This window comes from the organism of the source record quoted next, unplaced genomic scaffold (assembly GCF_019419815.1).
Source record: "Pyrus x bretschneideri cultivar Hongxiangsu unplaced genomic scaffold, Pyrus_bretschneideri_v1 Contig51, whole genome shotgun sequence".
Taxonomy (NCBI): Eukaryota; Viridiplantae; Streptophyta; class Magnoliopsida; order Rosales; family Rosaceae; genus Pyrus; species Pyrus x bretschneideri.
Window position 1 is genome coordinate 1,877,169 of NW_025999789.1, and position 10,035 is coordinate 1,887,203.

The 10,035-nt window shown below is 36.5% G+C and overlaps 1 non-coding gene across 1 annotated transcript; it reads left to right on the forward strand.

Annotated features, from left to right (window-relative positions):
* Positions 1-4,962: 4,962 nt before the first annotated feature.
* On the forward strand, positions 4,963-7,514 carry LOC103967839. Its single transcript, XR_007252939.1, has 7 exons — positions 4,963-5,242; positions 5,559-5,810; positions 5,914-6,033; positions 6,116-6,274; positions 6,563-6,735; positions 6,999-7,105; positions 7,315-7,514. It is a non-coding gene; the product is annotated as an uncharacterized LOC103967839 (transcript).
* Positions 7,515-10,035: the final 2,521 nt, after the last annotated feature.

A 10,035-nucleotide genomic window follows, 5' to 3' on the forward strand; every position in this document is an offset into this window, starting at 1 on the left:
TGGGAGGTTATGGGCTGTTCTGATTTCATTTCACACTCGGAACTCAATTTCTACGAATTTTCAGAGGGATTTTTTAGCGTACGGAGACCACATATTTATGTCATGGGTAAATTGAAGTAATGATTCTTTAATTAAAAATTCATTATTATTTGTCTCTTAACTTATCAAAACATGTACAAATGATCTTTTTCCCCAACTCCATCAAAATTTTGTTAAAATGAATTATGTTGGAATGATCATTGCTACAATTGGGTTAAAGTTGAAGGATCATTGCTCTAATTGAGTTAAAGTTGAGGGATCATTTCTCCAGTTGAATTAAAGTTGAGAGAACATTGATAGAATTTCTCTTATTTGATTTTTCATATTTGCCTCTAGATTTAGCCTCACGTGCATGATATGTGACTCATTTTGACAGAAGTTCTAACAGAGTTGACAAAAAGGACTATAACTGCACATTTTGATGAGTTGAGAAACCAATGATAATGGATTTTTAGTTGAAAGACCATTACTACAATTTACTCTTATACAACAATCACTTATAAAAAAAAAAATTCATCTACTTATATTATGACACTTGATATATCGAACCGTATTTTCGGCGTAGAAAAAAATTTCTCAAATTTTCTCTTTCGTTAATAGGGAAACTTTCACGAGCACGTACCAAGAATTAAAAAAAAAATACAAGTAGTATAATTTAAATAAAATAATTATTAATATTTCGTGACAACGCTCAAGAGACATAAAAAAATTAGGAGTTTTAACGAAACACTCTTGTTACTGTGCACATTTAACGAAAAACCACATTTTTACTTTTCTCTAATATTATTTAATACACCTTTATATATCCTTTTTCATTAAAACTTTAAAAAAAAAATTTTGAACTTTTAGTTAGTTTTCTTTAAAAAAAAAAATCTATTTTTAATGGCATAATCACATGTCCTGTACTTGAGAATAAAATAGGTGATCAACTTGTAATGTTTCCTGGTTAATGATGCTTTGTTGAAACCATATGATGATAATATATTTCTTTGCGTTCTTTCTCTCGTATAAGAGAAATGCTAAGTATACTAATTTTTTATATTAAATTTGCAAATTAAGTGATGTGTCTTTAATTAAAAATAAACATGTTAATCAATATTTAAGTATAATCTAATTATCCACAATCACGTCATATAATTTACAAAGTATAATTTAAATAAATGATCTTCTTACCATTATCCTTATTGGAAACTTAATTTGGATCCCATCCGGATCTAAATTGTGGGGATCCTAGGAATCCTCGCATCTTAGCCATTCATCGTTATCTTGTGGTCAGAAACTATTTGACTTTTTTTTTTTTAAATTAAACACAAATATTACTTGACGAAAACTAACCGCACGATATATAATAAACTGACTAAGATATAAAGATTCCTATGATCCCTAGGATCCTCAGAAAGTGGATCCGGAGAGTTCCCCTTCCTTGGAAACTAATCTTTGCAGAACAACAGAAGTCATATTACTGTATATTGGAATTGGATAAGATCATTGCCACTAAGGTGTGGGCATTTTACAATGATCCATTTACCATTCACTGCTTGCTTTACTTTCGCTTGGGGTTCAGCCTAAGGTCAATATAACAATAGTAACACTTGTTAGCAAACAGCTCTAAATACAAATAGATAGTGCATATTCTGAGGTGAGTGAAGTGATCTATTCTTGATACTTACCATCGCAAATCTAATATTCGTAAAAATTCGTAAAAAAGAATTACATATGCAATGTAAGTAAATTTTTTGCTTAAGTTCATGATAAAAACATTATTTGGATCAGAGGCGTTTTTGTTTGCATTGGGTTGAAGAACTCAATTCCTTAACACCCCGAAAACACATATGCCTGCTAAATATACGTGTTGCTGAAAAAGTCATATGTGTTTAGGTGTTTCACTTCTTACGAAACTTTTCATTAAGTTAACCGTAGATGATGGACTACAACTGATTATTAATTAAAGTGACACATTGCTTCAAAGTTTTTTAACTGGCAAATTGCAAAGTTTAGAGTGAAAGTTCAAGGCAATTTGAGAATTGTCCTGCCAATATAATGTTCTCTTCCTTTTTTCTCACAACCTATATGCATCTTCTTCTTGCTAGTGAGCACGTTCAATCCTTCTATGTAATCGATGGAACCTACCCATACTACAAACCAATTAAAATTCTAAAAAATGGTGGGTACCAACATTATTCATGAATGTTCCACCAAAAAAATTTCAATAATATATATACCAATTTAGGTCTTACGAGTTGGATAGTCGGATTCAAATGGTGGGTGCCGTACATTATTTTGAATAATATTATTGATCAATGTTTGACCAGTCTATTTGAAATGAAGAACCGGTGCTTAGAGTCCAGGACTTGTTCAACATGAATTCTTTACATAATTCTCTCAAAACGAGTAGGCGGAGAAACGCATGTAAGGATTCTAGTCCAGATGCAGGTTAATCAACTTGCCATGATCAACAACTTATTCACTCAAACGTTCAAGTCAGCATCTTCATTATTATCGGGGAATAAGACACCCGGCCATTTTATTTTTATATGTGCACATATGAGTAATTTTTTATGGGACTATCAATAGAGGTGGTAAATCAACTAATTGAATTATTAATAAATATTTGTTAAGATATGCTTAATTTGATATCATCATAATATATATAAGATTGGTAATAATATTAATGGTGCAATGTGAAATCAAACTAAATAAGTCGTAATATATCATAATACATTTAAATTGATAACACGCGTTTCATTTAACCTTCACATTCTAAAATTTCTCTTGCTTTAGACACCACTTTGAAATAGAAAGGTAGTGGCCCACCATAGTACCATATACAATGCATGTGGTAATTAAGCTTACAAGGGGTGACAAAATAATAGCCCACCATGACGTTGAACGACCCAACCATTTTCCAGATAAGATTATCATCATAGCATGTTAAGTATGGTGCGAGACTTTTGATAGACTGAGCTAGGGACAATATGCATGACGTTGAAACATGATGAATGAATGACGATGATATTTGAAGAGCCATACCAGCCAATAATTTGGGATTCACATTTTTAGTAAAAATGAACCCACTAATTTAGCCTCATAATTTGGAGAGATTTTAGCGTGTCGAAAATACGGTCAAATACACCAAATATTAAAACACAATTAGTTAGAAACTTAAAAAAAAAAAAAAAAATTCAACCGATTGTATTATGATACTTAATGTATCCGATCGTGTTCCGGACACATTGAAATTTTTTTCTATAATTTGGGGTTGACATTAATTTTAAGTAGGATCACAATGTCCCGTTCACCCCGGCCTTTTTTATTTCAGTATGCTAAACAATAGTGAGCTACCCCAAAATGATCAAGTCTTTGTAATGATTATTGGTCGGTTACAAGAGTTTTATTTGGGGAATGATTTTTACGTCACTTTTTCTCCACTATCTACTTGAACAAGATATTTATTTCCGAAGTATAATGTGATACACCACGTCTTATAACATAAGTATACAATGGGATGAGCATTTTAATGGGTGTACCGAACAACCTGACCAACCCAACCAACCCAGCCTATCTGCGTGTTCACTGTTTGTAAAATCTCTACGTAAAGATGTGTTTGTGTTCCAGACTGATCTAACTGTGGATCCCATCGCCAATATCACTAAGGAGGCCAATGGCTTGAAGAGCTCCCTACTAGGGAAGCACAATCCCATTCTGGTGGAGCACAACACAAAGACAAACGATATGCCCTTATTCAGTATCCTTTAAGTGATAACAAACTTATCACTCTCGACCCTAAAGAGGGCAAAAGGCTTCTCTGGCGCCCCAACCCCCGCGTCTCGACCCTTGTTACCTTAGGGGCATCAACTTGGCTCTTTTGCATAAGGAATCTCCTCAGAACTGTCCTGCATTCCCCTCTGAACCTCCCGATCTTTAACAGTGGAAATCGGGGATGGGGGTTGGGTAATATTTGGTTGTGAGGACTGAACGGGCCGGGACGCAGTTTGCAGGGTACCCTATGCAAGTCTATCTCATGTCAAGTGACTATATTAGTTAGGTTTATTGGTTCATTCTATATTAATTAATTTGGCTACAATTTTGGTGGGCCACCAATACTACAGGGACTTGTTTTCAAACCCACCGGGAGGCCTTGGACATCATATATATACAAGGACTATACCATTGTAAGTACTAGATATAGAGCTCCACGGGAGATGCTCTTGGGCCTTTCACTGTAAGTCGGAGTGAGTGTTATACAATTTATATAGGAATTCGACAGCCTGAGTTTCATATCTATAACATTAATGTTACACTAAGTAAGTTCAATAGCTATGAGAGTAAATACTTCTTTTACAAAGTTAGTTTGTAAGTGTCACACTCAAGTTTAATAACACAGCCAATATATTAATATCACACTCAAAATTTCCGGCCTACTATAAAAGCGTGAATTTTTCAGCCTACTATAAAACTGTGTTTTCTATATGAGTTTCATATATTAGTATCATACTCACTTTTATCGGCCTATTGTTAAAGGCCTTATGCATAATTTATACATGTAGCTACAAATATTCACATACATATAATACTTATATCTCAAACATATAAGTATCGGTAATGCTAAGAAGATCAAAATTTAATTAAATTTGAAAATAAATGATGTGTTACTAATAAAAAATAAACACGTTAATCACGTTTAAGTGATAATATTATCATCAATAATTACATCGTTTAGTTTGCAAATTTAGTTTTAAATACTTCTAAAACTATGTATTGTAGTCAATCCATAATCAACACTCCAAACAAAATCCCCCCCACGCCGGTACAAAAAAAAATGATAATAATAAAAAAAATGGATCAAATTAGAGTAATAATAAAACGACGCGGAAAGCAACGTCGTTATTAGAGTTGGCTTGCAAGCAATAACAAATTGGGAAAAATCCGCCAAAGCAGAGGAGGATTTTCGTACGCCAGTTAACAATTAGCAGCCAGAAATATTCTGAAAATCTTGGAATCAAATGGAATCTCCATCGTTTACCCAAAAAAAAAAAAAAAAATTGGAATCTCCATCTCCGTAGCCCTCCATACAATAATTGGTGGCCTCAAAACCCCTCAAAATTCCACAATCACCCCACAAACTTCACTTGGATAATAATTTGTGTCAGAAACCTGTTTGGTTCCCGGGAAAATTCAACTGCTCGAAACGGTAAAGGTAAAGGTAAAGGAGGAAGCCTTCTTTCCAGGCTTCATATTTCACTTGAATTAATCAATTATCCATTTTATATGTGCCTTGTGGAATTACAAAACTGCTGAATTTTGAATATGGTTGTTGGGTTTTTTCAAAGGTGAGACCTTTGTGATGGTTTATGCTTATTTGTTATCAGAAAAATGTGCAATTTTGAATTTGGTTTTTTGGGTTATTTTTTTTCCAAAGATAAAAAGTTTCAACTTTGTGATGGTTTATGCTTGTTAATTATTAGAAAAGTACTCAATTTGGAATTTGGTTTTTTGGGTTTTTGTAAAAGGTGATATAGCATTGTGATGGTTCATCGAGTTCTGCAACCATGCTGATGGTGTATGCTTCAGGAGCTATTACATATACAGATTCAGCTCATAATTTTTTACAGCATGAGGCAGTTTTACCCTGCAAGACTACCCATGTGAATTTCTTGAACAAAATCTCTATTTGTACTAACCCAATTGGAGCTCCTTGTAATTCTGCACTCTCTGCTTTCTACTTGTCATGGAGAAGTCGTAATCAGCTAAACAGCCCCAAGAAATGGCTAGTAAGTGTTTCTGTAAGTTTCTTTTGTTTAAGATTTTCAGAGAAGGAAATGGATCTTGATATTTGTACGATTGTTTGATATGTTTTGATATTTCTCATTGCAGTGCCGGATGCAGGATTCGATTCCATCTGATGATGAGTATCGATCATCGCGCAACATAGCAATCAGTTTATTTAGGCGGTACCGGAATGTGGTCGACCGTGGAGGAGGTGCCAACCTAAACGTATATACAGAATTCGGTGATATTTTGTGTGTTTTGCTTTGTTTAATTTCTTTCACAACTGATGTTTCGTTTGGTTGATCAGGAGTTCATCAGTGCTGGGGTGAATGCTTATGCACTGGGCTGCACAGACGAGGGATTAAGAAAAGAACTGCTTGATATGAAAGAATCTGGTGTTGAAATTGAAGGAATGCAAAGCTATGGTGGAACCACCAGTTTGAAATTCAAGATCACATCGGAGGAGGTAAACTTGCTCTTTAGTTATTAACGTTTACCCATTTGTCGAAATGCAACCATTGTCGTATACATTGATACATTATCTGAATGACTATAAGGATTGGAATATGAAGTTTTTTGCCCAATTCTGATGATCTTTGTGATCTCTTGACTAAACTGAGTGTCAGTCATAGTCTAGTGTTGGAAATGTAAGAAGCAGGAGTGCGTGTTAAGTTTTCTGTTGGTCATGATTTCGACTTTTTTCCTCTTACGGTGAATGATTAGTTCCCTTTTCCGTCTTTTCTTCACAACGCAGGTTGATGAGTGCATTCTGTGGTTGAGCATTATATTCATCACCATATTGTGTACGCCACAGCCAACAATAGTTAGATGGTCATCCATACCTCCAGTATCGGACGAAGAAAGGCTTAAATGGAAAGGCTTTTGTGCACTCATAGCAAATGCGTATTTTGTGAGAGGAATGGCATGGTAAGCTTCTTTCAGCATATCCAAATCCTACTTTGAGTTATATATATATCATAATCCGTATTAAACATGGCTGAATTTCTGCATCCGAATCTTACTTTGAAAATCCGGATTTTTTCTGTGCAAGCACACCGCTGTGTATTTCTCAAGTACATGCTATGACAACAAATTATCGGCCTCCACTTTGACCTTTTCAAACTACTCTTTCGTGCAATATAAACCGGTTGTGAAGGTTCACCTCTTTGCTTAAACTTTTTTCCTTGAAGGCTTCCAGTAAAGACACTTCAACTAGAGCAAATGGCAGTGGTTGGACAAGCCTGAGGAACCATCAGTTGTTGCAAGTCGAATGCGATTAGTTTTTAGCACACTTGAGGTTAGCTGAATATAGTTCATTTTCTTAATTGAGAATGTGTTTAATATCAAGCCCCTTGCCCTTGTGGCGATTTCAGCTCTGTAGTCTCCGTGTTGCTAATCTAATTTCTGTAATCTGTTTTTAGATGGTATTGAACCAAATTATGCTCTGCCGTAGAATATGTGATAAGGAATTGACTGTGATGACCGAAAAATTACTTGCTTGTGCAGGTTGTGAGTCCACACTGGCCTAGAGTATAGCGGTTCGGTGTCAAGAACAGATGACATCCTGCCCGTATTTTTACATTTGTAGTATGTGAATCTGTATGGCCTAAACCTTTTCCACTTTAGAATGGAAAACAGGGGAAAATACTATAGCCTCGTAATCGAATTTTTACTTATGAATGTGAAGAATTTCATTGTTTTGTTCACATGTTCTTTCAAAGGTTAAAAAGATTGACTTGCATCACAATCTTGTGCTTTCATGCCATGTCACAATGAAAGAAGAGGGCTTCCCTCATGGTATGCAGCTTTTTCTGTCATAGCATGAATTTCTCAGACCTATATAGTCTGATTCTTATATGTACTAGAAAAAATATCGACAACAGGGATGAATACCCGGAATTTCATGTATTGTTTTTCTCGTTAACTTATTTTAATGAGCCGAAATCTCACTCACCGGCCTAAACAACGAGCAAACACTCGAACGTTAGAGTAAGGATCAATCAACGAATAAATGAGCTCGACTGAGGAAGGAGAGAGGGGGGCAAGAACCATGCTTTCAGAGAGAAGTGCCAGTCTAAATCTTATCAGAACTGTGAGAATAACTAAGCCATGCCATACTGACATCGTCCCTTTGCCTCTTTTACTTGGAATAATCAAGTATTTGCTTATCTAATTTCTCTTCTTAGTTAACACTGATCACACTAGAAGTTCGAATTCCTCTTAAGATTAGGAAGTTTAACCCTCCCTTCACACCAACTTTAGACATGATAAGCTCCTCTTATGCGCACCATCAGGTTCCCAACCTTCATTCATTCTACGAATTTCTCATAACCAATAATACTACTTAGACACACAAAATTGACACATTTATTTAGGCAAAATACAAGTGGGCTCGACTCTTGTATGTGTTAGTTTTGTATGTCTAAATAGCATCACCCCGACAATTGATATCTATATGCCCCAATTCTAAAAGGAAAAGCAAAAGTGGTGAGAGTGGAAAGGGAAACCTAAGCTAGTTTCTTGAAAGGCGATCTCCAAGTCCAAAGCCATTCATGATGTCTTTCTTGAATTCCGAGTCTTGAAAGCGTACGTTAATCTTTGAGATCAAAACCCTAGCCTTTCTTGATTCCCAAGTATTGGACGAGCGTGACATCGAAGTATGGAGATGCAGCAGCACAAGAGAAGAAAGATGAAGATGGAGAAAGGGAAGGAGATAATTACTGATGATTCTAACACTTTGTACCTGTGTTTTTGTGAGCCACGTATTGGGAGACCCGCGGCCGCATTTAGGTTCTTCAACATCATTCCTGGCCGCGGGTCTACACCAAGTGGGTTAAACTTGAAGCGAAGGCATTCCCGACAATATGGGTGCGGGTGTCTTTGGCTCCAAAATTGTTTTGCCTGGCCGACTGAAGGCCATATTCAGCAGCTTACCACCCTACCTCACAGAAACATGTCTATGCCTTCGAAACTGATCCCGCTCTCGATTCTATCATCAAGCAGCCTCCCATGAAACAAGGGAAATCTGGTCCCATGTTATTGGAGCACAAGGATAAATTCTATCACGTTCTCCTATGTTGGACCCGGTTGGCCTCCCTACGGAAACCGCTTTCGAGGTTTTCGACCCTAGTGTGGGAAAAAGGGTGCCTATGCGACGATCCACTTTATCTAACTGTAGGCACCAACATCTTTGTCGCGTCATTTGGCTCGTCTTCGTGTAAATATGTGTTTGTCTTTGAGACTGATCCAACGGTGGATCCCAACGCCGGTATCGTCAAGCATCCCCAGCATGTCTTCAACAACAGTCCCTACAGGCTACAACAAGGGAAAAGACACCGCTGATGGTGGAGCATGACGGAAATTTATATGTTATTGCCTCTGATCCTTTCAAGAGCGTGATAGGCACCCCCGCAACACCCTCTTTCGAGGTATTTGACATCAGGAGGGAAAGTTGTTGCCTCTTCCCGAACCTCCATTTTTCGACTACTCTGGCTTTTCAGACTGTTATAATAATCCCTACCCTTCTATTAGTTATACAATTGTAGGCACCAACATCTTTGGCTCATCTTCAGATAGTCCTCTGTTTCGCTTCGAATCTTAACACGCATGGAAGATATGCAGATGCCACTTAAATTTTTACCTCCTGAACTTCCCAAAACATTTGACGATCGAACAAGTTGTTCCTAGGATTCTGTCCGTCTAGGAGGTCAAAAAGTCTGCCTTGTTTTGTGACTTTGTCCCTGTACTGAGAGCCATTCCACGATCGTCATGTACATGAAGATTTTGAACTAAAAAACAGCTTACAAGACAGAAAAGCGAAAAGGTCGGGAAGGTAAGGGTTGGTCTCGTAGTTTTTGAACTTAAACTTGCGGATAGTAGGGACGCATCTAGATGTCAAAATATTATCATCCTTTTCTCATGTTCGGGGTTTGAGGCTTGTTTCATTTCTTCTACATCTCTACCACCGTCCTTCATCCCTCTTTTCGCTATGTATTTCCCCTCTATAACTAACACAAAAGTGAAAACTAAAAATAAAAAACGAAATGGTTATTAAACGGTCCATTAGTTAATCCGGTGTTCGATTATAATCTATGGGAAAATTGGTCACAGCTTGAGCTTTTTACAAAGCAAATCATCTCTACATCATCATTCCTATCCTCTCTCTCCTCCATATGTTCTCAAAGTTGCATCAGATTGACTTGCATCACAAGTTTCCACAATTCATGC